The 16,420-nt window shown below is 39.7% G+C and overlaps 3 long non-coding RNA genes across 3 annotated transcripts; 2 read left to right on the top strand and 1 right to left on the bottom strand.

Moving 5' to 3' along the window:
* Nucleotides 1-628: 628 nt before the first annotated feature.
* LOC147180055 (uncharacterized) lies at nt 629-3,318 on the top strand. Its single transcript, XR_015094122.1, has 3 exons — nt 629-704; nt 2,104-2,279; nt 2,592-3,318. It is a non-coding gene; the product is annotated as an uncharacterized LOC147180055 (long non-coding RNA).
* Nucleotides 3,319-3,472: 154 nt separating this feature from the next.
* On the top strand, nt 3,473-6,048 carry LOC147180054 (uncharacterized). Its single transcript, XR_015094123.1, has 3 exons — nt 3,473-4,046; nt 4,176-4,340; nt 5,540-6,048. It is a non-coding gene; the product is annotated as an uncharacterized LOC147180054 (long non-coding RNA).
* Nucleotides 6,049-7,725: 1,677 nt separating this feature from the next.
* LOC147180053 (uncharacterized) lies at nt 7,726-8,475 on the bottom strand. Its single transcript, XR_015094103.1, has 2 exons — nt 8,217-8,475; nt 7,726-8,138 (listed from the first exon to the last, which is right to left on the bottom strand). It is a non-coding gene; the product is annotated as an uncharacterized LOC147180053 (long non-coding RNA).
* Nucleotides 8,476-16,420: the final 7,945 nt, after the last annotated feature.

Raw genomic sequence — 16,420 nt, 5'->3', positions numbered from 1 at the left:
TTCAGTTCTCCGAAGTGCTTTGGAGAACTGAGACACCCTGGCCTACACACTCACACCTATCAACGGCAACGTTCAATTGAGCAGCGTTACAGAAGTTGGAAGTCCGTGGCATGTTGCCCATATCTGCTACTATACGTGCTGGTTGCTATAAATCAATAAAAAAATATACTTTTTTTTTTATTAACTAGTAATTGACATTTGATTATTTTCCACTAGAAAACCTGACGATTTCTCACCGCACACTTGTTAAAAATCACAGGGTTAACAGATAAAAGTCATTTTAAGCATAGCAATTTTTTTGTCAAATTACTTCTTTTTTAAACTCCTGTCACAGGCACCTGTCTATGAACATTTGGCTTTTTCGGTGGAACTGTCAAGTTTGTCTTATGAAAATTCTATTCATTTGATTCCATATTTTCCATAGACGAAGGATGATTGTGAAGACGAAACGGTCCCGACAGCAGAACATGATTTAGAAGTAATTAGTGAGGTAAGCAATCCGTGTATTTGTGTAACAGTAGTGTGTTTATTCAAATGTCATGATCTGCTATACTTTGTTCTATATTGTATTCAACAGTTATGTTACTTCTACTTTATGAAACCATGTCTCTATATGCTTGGTACTTTTAGGACTCCTGTCCAATTTGTGGAAATATATTTCCTGCGGAAATTGTTGCACACCATGCAAGTTCATGTGGTGACAGGTATGACAGACGTAAATTTAGAGATATCAAAACTGCATGAGAATATGCACAAAATACTACAATTAATTTATTACTTATAATGGTGCTTGAAATGTAAAGCGTAAATTTCCCCTTAGGGGTAGAGTTCGCCAGTCGGCGAGCTGGCGGACTCAGTACCAGGGGTTAACTTTCACAAAGAACGCTGGGGTGACGACCGGGGCCTTCCCCCGCTGGGCCTGGGGTTCGGGGGTGTCGGCCGCCCTCCGGTGCCCCCATCTCCTCCTTCTGCCCCCGGTGTTCCGTCCCTCCACACGGCAGGGGGTGGGGTGGGCGCGGCTGCCCTCTCCGCTCCGCTGTCCGGCCCCTCTTCGGCGCCGGTGCCTGGGTGCGGGTGGTCCCCGGGGGCTGGGGGTCGGGGGTTGGGGGGCTGCCGGTTGGTCGGGGTGGGGTCGGGGGGGGGGGGCTTTGTTGGGGGGGGGCGGTGGTGGGGGTTGCGGGGTGTGGGGGTGGTGGGGTGTCTGGGGGATTGGGGACCTGGGGGCGGCTGGGGCTGGGTTGGGGTGGGTGGCGGGGTGGATGGGGGGGCGGTGGTCCTGGCGGGGCCCGGGGGTCGTCCTTTGGCGCTGCCGCGGCCTGGGGGGCCCTGAGGTGTTGCGCTTGCTCTGTTCCGGCAGGGGTCAACGGCTCCCCTCTTTGGTGGAGATTTTCAAGCATGCCAGATCCACCACACCAGCATCTACCGAAACTCAGACACAATCTGTTTCCTCCTCAGGTCATTGAATCGGTGGAGGCTGGTGTCTGTGGATCTCACTCGGCTTCGTCTGTCCTTCCTTCCTTTTCTCGGTCTCTCCTTCGGTCTCTTGAGGCCTCCCTGATTTTATGTTTTTTGGATTTGTTGGGGTCTGGATGTTTCTTGGGTTGGGGAGGAGTTCTGGTGGGTGGTGCCTGGTCGGTGCTGGATTTCACCTTCCTTGGTTTTCTTTGGTCCCCTCGGGTCTCCTGACGGCGGTGTTCGGTTTAGGTGAACGGTATGAGATTTTTTCTAATAGGTTTTTTTGGTGAGCTAACAAATACACGCACGCACGCACATACACATACTCACCCACACACACACACAAACAAAATAAAAAAATAAAAATAAATAAAAATAAATAAAGAGCAATGATGATGACATTTCCGAATGAACAATACTGAGCTCTTTAAGAAAAAAATAAAAAATATATAAATAAAGCGTAAATTTCTTCATGTAAATCGTCAGGTACATTTTCAAGATATAAAATTGTACATAATTTGACACATGACCACTGTGTATGAGTTTTCTTTTTTGGATGATGCAAGTGTGATAATCAAACTGTATAAAATGTTTGTTTTTTTTCTTAATATGTGTGCTAAAACGTGTGTTCATTCAATCTTTTTCAAGATTTCCATGTGGTAGCTCCACTTCTGCACAATCATATATGCCGAGTGACCACATGACTCAAAGCAGCACTGGTGCATCAGTTATCTGCTCATCACCTGATATAACGACATCAACAGCGACCCTCTCAACAGACAATACCCTTTTACAGTCCAGACCTGATGAAATGGATGAGATGCGTTAGTATTTGTCTAAAAAAATTTATGAATAAATAATGACATGTTTGGTGAAAGTTAAGAAAAACAATCACATTGAAAGATGTTAAAATGCCAATATTCATTACAGTGCTGTAATTTTTTTTCCATCTCACCAAAAATCGAATTACAATTATTGAGTTTGTCATAGACTTGCATATGTCTTTGTTTATTCTACAAATTGGTTATAGGCACAATTTGTAGAGTAGTGAATGTTGTGCAATTCATTACTTTTTAAATTACAACTTCAATTATAATAAACAGTTGTTTTCTTCTATTTTTTGTGTGTTACTACAGCATGGCAAAACGTAGTGGATCCGGAATTAGCAGCTGACCAGTACAGAAGGCAGTGTCTGCAAACCAATGAAGATAAGCCATACCTAAAAATAATAATAGACATTGGAGAAGACGTAATGGACCAGGAAGCCAGAATCCTCACTTTTTACAAGACTCCCAATATAGATTGGGCCAAACCATTTCAAGCTAAACTAAAAGGTGCTGTAAACAAACCTCAATTCAAACATGTTGTTTTTGAGTATTGTATTCGTAACATGTTTTGCTTTTTATATATTTGTAGGGGTGCAGATAAGTAGCATGTTAGTGCGCATGAGCACCAAAATTACAATAATGTAGTAATGTACTTGTTAAACTTATTTTTTTTTCTTTTCTTTTTTAAGTTCACACTTAAAGCTTTCTATGAACAACCGCTAAGACAGCTAGCTTGAGTAGCCTATTTCCCTGGAAACTGATGCATTTGCATGGAGATGTGGCTGAAGGCGTCGTACAAGTGCTGCCAGAAGGACAGTTATCTTCGCATCACTGTACTGTGGCTACGGCAGTCATTCAAAATACGTAATGACACGAAAGTGGTCCATGTTGCATGTTGCATGAATATTTTTATTGTGGGAGTACAATGCTGTAACAACAGCAATCCCACATGAACATATGAAAACATGAAAAATACAAATTTGAAGGCCAGAAAACCCATGACCTGAAAGATGGATGTGATTGCTTGTGTTTTTAGGAGATGTGGCCATTGGAGAAGGGGTTAACAGACACTTCTTCAGTATGATAATGCAAAAGTTACAACATGGTTTCAAACTTGATTGCGGTAGGTCTTAAAGAATCCTAAAGACACTGGCCCAACTCCACTAAAGTTTGTTTGTTTAAGTTGCAAGGCAAAATAGAACATAAATGTTAGATAATTGACTCATGATCTTATGAAGGAATTACGTGCACCATCCTGGCAGACAGCTTTAGTTATGGTCAGTGATTATATTGCAAATTATTGTAAATTAATCATTCAGCAAATACAAGTTATCATTCAGCTATACTATGAATAACTAACAACAGACAGCATAGCCATAACACATGACAAATCTGTCAATCTAAAGATTAATACACAATCATAGGCAGGAAATTGCAATCATGTGGTTATTATAACCGTATTGAACATAAAATGGCAAACCCCATTAACATTTTTTTTAATTTTTTATAGGAACCGCATGCGGCACTGTGCTGTTTGAAGGCCAACCAGATCATTTAATTCCTGCCACTTCCCAAGTATTTGCACAGAATGACCTGTTTGTCATGGCAGGAAGAATGATTGGGCATTATTTCCTTCATGGGGGCCCTTGTCTGTTAGGTATTAGCCCAGCAGTAATTCATGTGTTGCTTGGTAAATCACCACAGACAGCGACAATCATGTTAGAAGATGTGGCAGACATGGACATCAGGGAGACCATACGCCCGGTAAGTACGGTAAAGTGCAAGGTGTTATCCATTGGAAAACATTGTCATTCAATGAAAAAATATGGACTATACTTTTACTTTTTAAATGTAATTTATTGGAAATAAATGTGCGGTATTTTCTTTTTAAAGCTGTTTGAGAATCAAGAATCTGCTGGAAAGGAAGAAACAAGTGAAAAAAGAGGACTCAATGAGTGTCAGACAACGGCTGTTAATGACCTGGCATTGGCATGGGACATGCCTATATTAACGGCTAGTAACAGCACCTGGCTCCTTCACAATCTACTTCAGCATGCAGTAAGTGTGGCTGACTAGCGTTATATCCATCAAAAGTTGTCCTACTTAAGTGTCTCCTATCTAACAGTATATCATGCTTTGATAAATGTACATTTTACACATTACCTCTGTATATGTAACTGGATAGCCGATAGGCCAATTCCATATTATTACTCTCAAGAAATGTTTCTCGGCATACAATCCTATAGGAGGATCTTTGATGAAAAATGTTTGCGCATGCGCGGTTGGTTGTGTGACAGAAAATGATAGCGGGCTCAGTCGCGCTGTATAGATGAGACGTCAAACAATATCGCCCATTTCAAGGCGAGGAACAAGTCAGGGTGGCTGTTGATCATGCTTTGGAACACCTGAATAAGACTGAAAAAGAAATATGACTTAGTGTTTTTTTATAGCTACTGCACAAACTCGATTTCTTCGTTTTTTAAATCCTCTCCAAATAACAAATCTATAGGCTCAAGTAATTACCGGTAATAAAGTGAGCCTCACAAACCCTGTCAGCATCAGCTGGAAACCAGGCTTTGAGCATCAAATTATACCCTCCTGATATCTCGCAGCCATCACAATATGTCACAATGAACATTATGTCACACACGATCCTCGAATATATTTACCGTATTGAAATTGGAGAACATTTGATTTACGATGTTTATAAATTTATTAAACATAAACAAGAGGACTTCAGACATTTTACAACTTGCCTTAAATACATGTATACATTATATGCTTAATGAGGGTTGTAGGAGGAAAATTGTACATTTTTTAATAAATTAATTATAACTAACTCAACAAAAGATGCCTCTGCCAAATCTAATATTGGGGTCTAAAGAACTGAGCGATAAAAGAAAAAAGGGGTCGTCAAAGCAGCACATACTGTCCAGTGTCCACTTGTTAAAAAAATTGTGACCACCTTGCCACACCTGCCTCCCGGCCCGACACTAAGAGCCTAGGAGCTGTATATGTCTAATCTGTATGTATACCTATAGTATATATAGTAGTCTTCTCTCAGGATGGGAGAGGTAAGATGGTCGCCCTGTGGCTCCAATGGCTTGCACGGTGTGTATGGGCGATCGGCTGTACAGCAATATATACAGACCAGTGTTTGAATGTGCACAGAGTAATAATTGAATTGAATTTACTGCATGTATATATTTACTTGGAGTCCCTTCATCCATACCTCACTCACCCCTGTGATACTTTAGGGTGCTCGGCCGAAACTCCCGCCAACTCAAACAGCTGAAGCAAGGACTAAAAGAAACCCTCATTATGCTGTTATTGGAGTCTCGACCCGATGCAGTGGCATCAGTTTTTCCAACAGAAACAAAGTCTGAGTGCAGTGTGGAGGTATTCAATGAAGCATGTCTAGGATTCCAAAATGTCTGTAATTTTCAAAATAAATTTTTTTGCATGGGAATTAACTGGAATTTATGGGAATGCAAACGGAATTCATTAGGTCAAGATTGACCAGATAACTTAATTACACTTTTTTTTAAAGGTTGTGCGAGTTTGAGTGAGCCTGCTCATGGGCATGTTGGGGGGAAGGTTAGGGTTTTCTTTGTGCTGTACTATGGATGTTTTACTCACTCAACGCTTTTGAGTTGCAATGTAATGTATGAAAGGAGCTATATCAATTTTGATTTGATGTGACAGTCTGGCAAAACAAAAAAATATTTATTTTTTCATTAGGGTTAGTTCAAGGTTGCAAAGATGTTTGCCAGACCCACCACCCATCCATCCATTTATTACCGCTAATCCGGAGTCGGATTCACGGGGGCAGCAGCTTTAGGAGGGAAGCCCAGACCTCCTCAGCCACTTGAACCAGTTCCTCCGGCTGGATCCCAAGGCGTTCCCAGGCCAGCCCAGAGACATAGTCTCTCCAGCATGTCCTGGGTCGTCCCCAGGGTCTGCCGCCGGTGGGACATGCCCGGAACACCTCTCCAGGAAGGCGTCCAGGAGGCTTCCGAACCAGATACCCGAGCCCCCTTAACTGGCTCCTTTCCACGCGGAGGAACAGCGGCTCGACCCTGAGTCCCTCCCGGATGACTGAGCTTCTCACCAAATCTTTTAAGGGAAAGCCCGGACACCCAACGGAAGAAACTCATTTCGGCCGCTGTGTGGCAGACACTCGCAAAGAAATTTCAACATGTTCATTATTCCTTTGCGATTTACATAGAATGTTTGGTGCCGTAAATATACTTTGCAAGTGTCTTGAGAACATCTTTGCAACCTTAGAATAAATAATAATTAAAAACTGACAACAAAGAAAAACTCGCTACATGCACAGTCCCTTGCATGCAAACCTTTGACGCACAGTTAGATACAACCTTTAAGCCCATATCCAAATGAGAGGGAGAGTGTTTGCTTAGGGTTAGGGTTATATTATTGAATATTCGTCATCATATGTTCAGTTATGCAAACATTTTTAATGTTTTTTCCTTGTTCCAAGGAAATTTTGATTTGGAATCATTTTCAGTGAACAATTCCAACCTTGAACAAAGTCTGACGAGAAATCAACAATCACATGTTCTCCTCAGCAGGATACACATTTCATTGTTAGGCTGTTGAGACCACAACATCAGCCTTCACACAATTAACACCCCATGTGTGGATTGACCATATGTATAAATTAGAGAGAAAATTGTAAAATAGAATGAATTGGTTCAATGCCAACTATGGTGCCATAATGATTGTCTCATTTGCTGTCCTAGGTTGTTTTGGACCTAATCAAATGGCCTGAGGAATCTGGGTTGGACGATGAAGATGGTTACTCCGTTGACTGTAGATGTAGAATAATGGGGTACTTGCGTCAGTTTGTGAGGACAGGTAAATTACATGTTGATATTTGTGCACATTTTGTAATGCATAAATGCAGATTTTCAAATGTGGTTGAAAATCAAGGTTTTTTTAACCATTTTTTCTTGTTTATGAACACAAGTTGTATTATGAGTATTAAGCATAAGCATACACATATTGCTACAAGGCAGAATTTTAATTTATAGATACATCTGTGATTTGATTTTCTTAAATGATCATCCTCTAGCAGGGATCACTTTTTTTCCCAGATGTTGCAGAACCTGTTTTTTTCTCAAAAAAATACATAAATTAAATTATAAAAACAGTAATCTAATTGATTATTGTTACTTAATAGCATGCACAGCTTAATTCCACTTTTTTTCTCCTTTTTTTTAGGGTCTCAAGAGAATCTTAAAAGACTCCTGAAGTTCTGGGTGGGATGGGAGATACCCATGCCAGATATGAAAGTGGAGGTGGTGAGAGCGGAACATCCCACATCTTCTACATGCTTCCAAAACTTAAAGTTACCTGGCCACTACAGCCATTACACAGAATTCAGTGACCATTTAAAGAACTGCATCGCCACAACTGATACTGGTTTTGGTTTGGTATAGATCAAAATCTTTATTTCATTACTTTAAATAATGTAGTTCTGATGTTTTGCTAGATAGGTTCTTATTACAGTTCATTGTCAATTTGTACGAAAAGACAATATATAGCACTAAATTATAAAATGTAATTTAGTGCAGGCAGTTTTAAACAAATAACAGCCCAGAAGCGCTTGGCTAGACCCTACACATAGTTTATACTGTGCATGTAGTTCACTGCAGCCAAATAATGGTCTACTCCCATGCGTGTAGAAGGTCCTGCTGGATCCACAGCAGCATGGAGTCCAGCCAGTTCTTGAGGTGTCAAAGGGCAGTCAGTTTCAGGCACATAGACACAAGAGTCGGTGTTGCTGGACACAAGGCCACTACTCTCCCAGTTTATCAGGGGGATGTTCAAATCCTGTAGTTGATATGAAAAACAATTCATTGTCTACTGTTTAAAGTAAGTTTTGCTTACCAATTTTTTAAAAGTACTTACAACATCATTAGACTCTTGTACATTATAGTGCAGTCCCATGTGCCACAGTTGGTTCGGGGTACGATTTCCCTCGCTGCTCATGGGATGACTGTCCCAGCCATCTTTAAAAACATCAAGCTGGGCTTGTAAGCGAGGAATGAAGACATAATGGCAGCAGAAAAGGTGAACACTGCTGGACAGGTCCAGGAGATCATCTTCCTCCATTTGGTGCAACGCAGCATAGTAGAGGCAAGTGACTGCTGTGTAGACATCTCGCCAAAGACGTTCAATTTTGTAATGTCAATGTAATTGTGCCCCCCCCCCCCTTTTTTTTAATTAAAGAAGACATATAGATAACCTTTTAAACCATGTAAAAGAGTGAATCATATTTGGACAAACAAGCAACTGGGTGCAACAATTAATCAACTACTTGGCTATCCAAATAATTATTTAATCATTTTTGAGAGCATGTTTGAATTGTTCTAAATCCTTTTAAATTTAAGCATTTCAATGGCAAATGGTTTGTTTTTCTGTTATCAACAAAAAAAGTAGTTTAAAATGATTAATGCAGTTTCATAAATGAAACAAACATTCCATTAATTTCAAGTAATGAGAAAGTAAGGGTGATTAAAAAAAAGAACATAGCAGAATTCTTTACCTTTATTTTGTACATTATTACTATTTGTATGTGTTGGAATGTCACCTTTGAAAATTAGATGTTGCATCTCAAGGGGATATCCTATAAAGCTACAAATCAAATGAAAATTTAAAATCATGCGATATTGCAAAAATGAAAAACTGTAGCTTGGACTTGTGTCGTAAATAGCTTCAAGTTTTTAGGTTTTACAAGTGTTAGTGTTTACCACTGGCAGTAAAGACAACCGTAAGTTGCCAATGTTGATTGCAACTGTTACTTGGTCTTTCATGTAATTGATATTTGATGGAAGTGGTGGAACATAAACTTTGTCTTTAACATACCACCACAAGAAGAAAAAAATAAAATCACACACACAGAGGTTCTGCCAGGCCAATTACAGCCATCGACTGCTAAGTGAAGTTTTCATTCAGTTCATTCTTTTCTCTTTTTCAAATAGGCTAGATGTTGCCCGTGCTGGTGGTGGCCACATTAACCACTTCAAAAACAAGAATAATTTGAATGTATTTACATGTGTCTAACCGGAAGTTTTCTGTGTTGTTGTTATTATTATTTTTTAATATTGCATAGATTTTGGCGTATTCTTTTTTTCTTTCTTTTTTTACTCACCCTGTAAACTTACAAGGTTATGAATGTGGTAGTTCCATAAAAATGAAGTGTCTTCTAAAGTACCTCTGATTATGCACACTTTTCCCTGCAATGAAGCTGTTTTTGCCAACTCCTCTTGTGGAGAACATCAGCTGGGCTACATCCACATTTTCCACCCCATGGTCACCACGAACCCTTAAGAAAATGTAACAAACATGAGAACTCCTATTAATTATGCATTACACTTCACTGAAACAAAAACCTTAAAACAAGTCAATGGTTAGAACAGGTAGATTTACACTATTAAGGGTAGGATAGGCTAGGTGATGATGTCTGACTATTCTTTGAGGTAAGCCATACTTCTCAACAGCTTCATTGAAGAAGGCAAGGGTTGTGGAGGCTCTGTTATTATTTGCAACAGCAAGATACATTATCTATGTGAGAAGAATGGAATTGTCCCATTGTGACTTCAAACAACTGTACTTTTTATTTTCAAATGATCAAAGTACGTTAACAATAACAATATCAATTTTAAGTGTCAATTTCAAAGCTCTTAACAAATACAATTTCAATAACCTTTAACAGTCATGTAGTAGTTAAAACAGGATTATATTTAAAAAGGTAAAATGCAACAATAATACTCAATGCAATTGGTGTAATGGCACTTGAGAATATCTCATTCTCTACCTTGCATCTGTTTTAAGAGATTCCATAAGAAATGAGTCTTTATAAAATGTCAAAAAAGAAAACATGTAATCTAATTCTCAGACAAAGAGTGCCAGCGAAGTCTTAGCATAAAGTCACAGGTAACATGATGGAGTTTTGATTTGTTACTGTAAGTGCAATTAAAGCTTTTCAACTAAAATGACTGTAAGTAAGAGTATTACAGTACTATTATGTTACCATTGAAGAATACAAATGCAAAGGTGCTCCCAAAGAAAATGAAACCGATTTCTGAGGTAGCCATCCTAAACTAGTACTACAATCTGAAGGTCTTCAAAAACAAAAAACAACTAATCACAATTGAAATGCCTGATTCAATGACAAAAAGTTTAGACGTTTAAAGGGAATATCCAATTATTTATACCTTCCTTGAGAAACCATCGATTCCTCCAAATATCACCATATTGTACCTTCAATGACATTTGAGATAAAGAAAAACATTAGGTATTATCACTTTTTTGCACATAGTTAAGTCATGTACAGGTAATATGTTTTGATTTGAAAAACATAACCAACCTTATAAGTTTGTGGTTTGTGTCTATATGCATCAGCGATCTTGGGCCTGGGACAGAGTATGTTCTGCGAACAACACACCTCAATGCTGACATTCTCAGCACAATTCCTGCTGTGTCAACCCTATGCATCGATGCACGAATCCTCTGCCACTGTACACGATGCCCCTGTGCCCGCAACAATCCCATCATTAATCTGTACCCAGCATGTGGGTTGCAGTGGTGTGTTTGTGACACCAGGTTGTCAAGCTCATCATTAGTCAGTTGACCGTACAAGGCCCTAACAGACATAGCCCAGCTGTTCATGTTTCTCTGCAGCGTCCACCGAGAAACTCCTAAAAGTCTGGCAATGTACGCTGCAGATAGCCCTATGCTGAGGAGCTCCGAAACATATTCCCTACATATTAAAATTTTTGGACAACCAGGTTTTGTTCTCCCCACAGGAACCGTTACATGAAGCTCCATTTCATCTTGGGCAGAGAGTAGACCATGCACATCAGTAAGGGCTTCATACACTTGCTGAGGGATCTGAATTTGGTTAGCTAGTGCACTCAGTAAAACCATGTCCTGTGAAATGATAAATTGTAGATAGTCCAGGTCCAGAGGGGCACGCCCAAGGGCAGCTGATAGTCTGTTATGGAGTCGGGCCAGTAAAAGATTCAGCAGCAGTTCCTAGAGAGAAATATAGGGTGTCCATAACATGTTTACAATTTTTAAAACAATATATTACAAAGGCAGTTGTTGAGATGTCTTAAACAGATTTGTTTTATTTTAACCAGTGTTTGTTAATTAAAGTATTCATTCATATTGAATTTATTTGTTTCAGATACTGTGTTGATGGATGGTAAACCTGCAGCAAACATGGCAACAAATCGAGTACCGTTTTCATGTGCTTGGTGTAAATGATGATGCCCATATAGAGGTCTATTAAATTAAGTTTAAAAAAAAACTCACACAAATGAAGGTACTTAAAATATCTCAAAATTGTTATAATTGTAAAGAGACTTTTGGGACACTCTGTATAGGTCGTGTGTAATGTGCATTATTATTGATTACATTATTATGCAAACAGGAAGAAATAATAACAAAAAACACACCATTAATGTCAAGACAGTAGCGATATTCCGCTCACCTGCTGCTGCAGCGAAGAGCTGTTGCTCTGATCGGTCATTTTTCTAGAAGGCAAAACAAGATAAAGAACACTATGGAGTCAAATGTGTACATACATAACATCGATTGGGTGCATCTTCCCTCCAGTACCTGTCAATGGCGCATATGTGAGCTACATGAATTCGTTTGTTAGCCAGCTAACTAATACAAGAAATAACAATTTTAACCAACACAGGGGAGCAGCGCACTGCACCATTCTTGGCATATAATGAAGTAGTTTAGTTGTTCATTGTTGTCATATAGCCACAATATTCCAAAGCATGAGATGCAATTAAGTCCGTGGCGCCAGAAATGACGATAATGACTAGACTGCTTTAGCATGAAATCAAATGCCAGCTAGCTAGAAAGCTAAATATGTGATGCTAATCATAAAAACAGGTTGGATGACCATCGTCAATATTTGAAAGAATGATGAAGTAACATAATACTTACCTTGTAATAGCAAAAACCAAAAGAGACTGAAGTATTCTTAATATGTATGTTGGTTGGCGACGATGTGTCCTGCTTGTATCCTTCCGCGAGTCCCGCCACCGTCGTTCGCTAAACCAATGAGGTTGCGCTCCAATCCGCTCAAATCCTTCTCACTTGATTGGTCAAGACAACCCTTTATTACACCAGAGCCCGCCCCTTCTTTACGAGTACAAATCACGGCGCTCTACAAGTACAAATTAGTTTTGCTCCATTTGTAGCGCGACAAATGGGGCAAAACTCACGTCACTGAACAGCAGCAGAAAGCCCACTTGTGACTCCTAGTGGCGACTTCTTTGACTACAAGTTGTCATTTCTACAGGTACAAATCACAACTTTTACAGATACAAATTTATAGTTTTTGTACAGGTACAAAAAAAATTTGTACAGATACAAATCATGACTTTTACAGGTACAAATTTGTTTTTACAGATACAAATTTGTTTTACACATACACATTTTTTTTTTTTACAGGTACAAATTTCTTTTACAGACACAATTTTTTTTTTACAGGCACACATTTTTTTTACAGATACAAATCACAAATTTAGACTTTTTTCTACAGGTACAAATTTTTTGCACAAGTTAGTTTTGCACCATATTTACCTCCATATTTGAACGTTGTGTTATCCGGCTGCTGTATTAACAAGATAGGTAAAGTTAAGTGCTAGACATGGTAGCCTACATGCTAACTACACCTGCTAGCGCTAGCTAGAGCTAGCAGATCTCACTTTAAGGTTTTAATGTGCAGTAAAAGAAAACAAAAACAAAGAAAAGTTTGAGTAGGCTCTAAATCTCAATTGTGTATATCCCTCGTTGCTACAATATACAGTAAGGCTTTTGTCTATTCTGTCGTCGTTGTGGTGGTGGTGGGGGAGGGGGCGTCGGTTGTTGAGTTGCGTGTCCTGCTCAACTGTGTAGTGGACTAGAGCTAGCAGATGTTACATTAAGGTTTTAATGTGCAGTAAAAAAAATATATATATACATATGTTTGAGTATGCTGTAAATCTCAATTGTGTATATCCATCGTTGCTACAATACACAGTAAGGCTTTTGTCTCGTCTGTCGTCGTCGTGGTGGGGGTGGGGGAGGGGGGCGTCGGTTGTTGAGTGGCGTGTCCTGCTCGATCGTGTAGCGGAGCGGCGCCGATGAGGGATTTTGGAAGTATTTTACACTGTTAAATGACCTTCATTGATTGACTACAGCACACATTTGTAAATTGTTAAAGCTGCCTTTATTTTCCCCCTTGAAAGATTACCATTGGTTTCTGTAGTGATCGTTTTTTTCACGGCCATCCAGAATACCCATCCATTTTGCCAAACCGTTTCACCTCATGGAAATTAATGTAAAAGAAAAAAAAAGTAACAATGTTATTACAATACCGTTTTCTTTGTTAATAAGTAAACAAGGAAGTCTATAGTGGATCCATTTTTTTCTATTGTTGATGTCACGATCTGTCACGGTTGAAGTTGGCTGTCACGAAACGGAGTGGAGGACCCAAATGCAGGAGAGCCACGGCAGTGATGCTGATAACTTTAGTTTTAATCAAAAACAAGGAAACACAAAATCACGCCCGAGGGCGGCTAGAACAGCGAGTAGTGTGGGATACAGAGTAGCATCACGGAGTAATAACCCGACACTCCTTGCTGCTTCTGTCAGGCTTTTATCTTGACCTGACGAGCTAATGGGCAGCAGGTGTGTTTGGCGGGATCCGCCCTCCAGCTGTTTCCCCAGCAACTGCAAGTGAAAACAGAAACAGCTGACCCCAATCATGACAGTTGAGGATTTATTGAAGGCTCTGCTCACCCCATCCATTATTTATAATCAATGAACTATACAATGTGTGATGTTACTATACTTCAATTGATGACGGTTTCTTATTTTTATTACAATGACACCACTGCCTCATTAGACTCAATGTACATTTTTAATGTTGCATACACATCTGAGATTAACTACAAATTTTATCTTGAATCTTTTAGCGATCCGCTGAGCACTGTGCGAATTGGAAAGCTGCTGACCGTGATACTTGGATTTCAAACCTTCAGCACCGCCTTGGACTTCCACCTCATCTACCTGCTTCCATCTTGCCCTCAAACAACATAATACATATATAAGATCTACATCACAGAGTCTAGAACGCAAATACAGCTGAACTTGCACTCAACAGCACATTACAAACACTCTAATATCATTACTTTACTATTTTGTTGTGTTTGAATTGATTTCCTTTTTTTACTGCCAGTTTACTTTTGACTTTGTCTTGGGAAGTTTTTTTTATTTTCTTTTTGCTTACAGTAAAGGTAGCTGTAGCAGCATGCCGCGGAAGGGGAAGCGTTCCGAGGCAGCCAAGCGCCGATGGAAGAAGCTGGACCTTGCTGCTCCGGAACTGAGCCCAAACATCGCACCCCAGCAGGTACTTTGCCTCTATTCAATTCTGCACTTGGCGGTGGTGTATTCTGTGTTGAGTTATTTTGAGTCACACTGCTAGGTCCTCAATGTGCTGTATATTTTGTTTTCAGCCTCGGTCCCCACCCTCTGCCACCAGTGATGGGACCACGATGCAGTCTGCAGTGAACAAGGTACGAGTTTCACGCCATATTTTAGCAAGAGTTTATCATTTTTTTTATCACTATTACACTTTTTTTTAATATCCTAAACATTTGCAATGTGTATTTAGAAGGCCAGAGTCCGAACTTCAGCTCCAGCCAGTCGGCTCGCCACTGTGGACGCCCGCTCCCCACCGCATACCTCTACTGTGGCTGCCCACCAGGTATGTTCCACAGCAGGCAAAATGCAATTAACTTTGTTAATGTGCAATACACATTATTTCCGGCTACAAATATAGAGTCAAGCAGAAAAAAATGCTAAAATGCTTATGTAAAAAGCAGTCTGTGTATTCAAGACACTCAATAGTAATGTAAAAAAATCCTTTATTAAAAATGGACTACCAACATGTTTCAACACAAGATTGTCTTCACCAGGGCATAGTTTGACAAATATAGAGTGTATGACTGAGCGATATTTGTGCATCATCAGAAAAAAAAAGTTTGTTTCTATCTTATTCCGTTCTTTAGTAATCAACAATAGAAAATGGTTAGTTTCACCCAATTTCGCCTTTTTTGGACCAAAATACGGAGAAATCAAGCTTTTAGTGAAACGATATTATTTCATGCATTCTAGTGAATTTTACACTTCTTTTTGTCCATGAATGATGCCACAAACACCTAAATAGTGCTTTACTTCTATAAAACACTACCACCAAGAATGAAAAAGTGTTTTTTGATAGCAAAATAACAGTTTATTTACATTCAACATTCAACAGTGTAATACAACAAACATGTGCAACTGTGCAACTGTGCATGTGTGGTGTGTGTATGTGTTTCTATTTACAATTCTGTGGATGTTTCAACTACACAAGTTTTTTTTTGGTGTGGTATATAGTGTAACATTGCCCTGGGTGCAAGGGGACGCAGCAGGATTTGCACCACAGATTTGTTTCGCTGCGAATGCCCCTTTGAGTGCAGACCCTACACTTTCTTGCTGGCTTTTTTTTCCGGGGGGTAGCAGGTATGTATTGCAGTGTGTGTTTTGCCATGTTGCCATCAAGTCGACTTTCAGGATCGTTATACGGTGACCTGGTGTTCTGTCTGGCTTCCTCATGTCCTTCTGTTTGTATGTTTGTAGCAATGTCCTCCTCCTGGTCCTGTGGTAAGAGCCACCCTCTCACCACCTGCTGGATAAACTCCAAAAAATGCTGACATTTGCCAGGATGTTTAGCTTTGTACAGGATAAAGGCATTGAACAAACATATTTGAAACAGATAGGCAACAAATTTTTTGTGCCATTTCAATGTCTTCCTCGTGAATGGGTGATAAGAAATGTTTTGATCCATCTTATCCACGCCATTCATTGTGGAATTGTAGTCCAAAACACATACAGGTTTCGGGAAAGGCACTCTTTTTTTTTTTTAGTGCCTACACATCAACTGTCCGCATTTCATCTTTGTGAAAAGTAGTCACCATCCTCAACAAACGCTTGTCCTGCCATGCCACAACCAAAACATTTGTGTTGTGTCTCACCAATTCCCCCCCCACCCCAAGGCCAGT

The sequence above is a fragment of the Leptonotus elevatus genome, chromosome 2 (genome assembly GCF_054856555.1).
Source record: "Leptonotus elevatus isolate MCC_2025b chromosome 2, RoL_Lele_1.0, whole genome shotgun sequence".
Classification (NCBI taxonomy): domain Eukaryota; kingdom Metazoa; phylum Chordata; class Actinopteri; order Syngnathiformes; family Syngnathidae; genus Leptonotus; species Leptonotus elevatus.
This window is presented reverse-complemented; position numbering and strand designations above follow the sequence as displayed.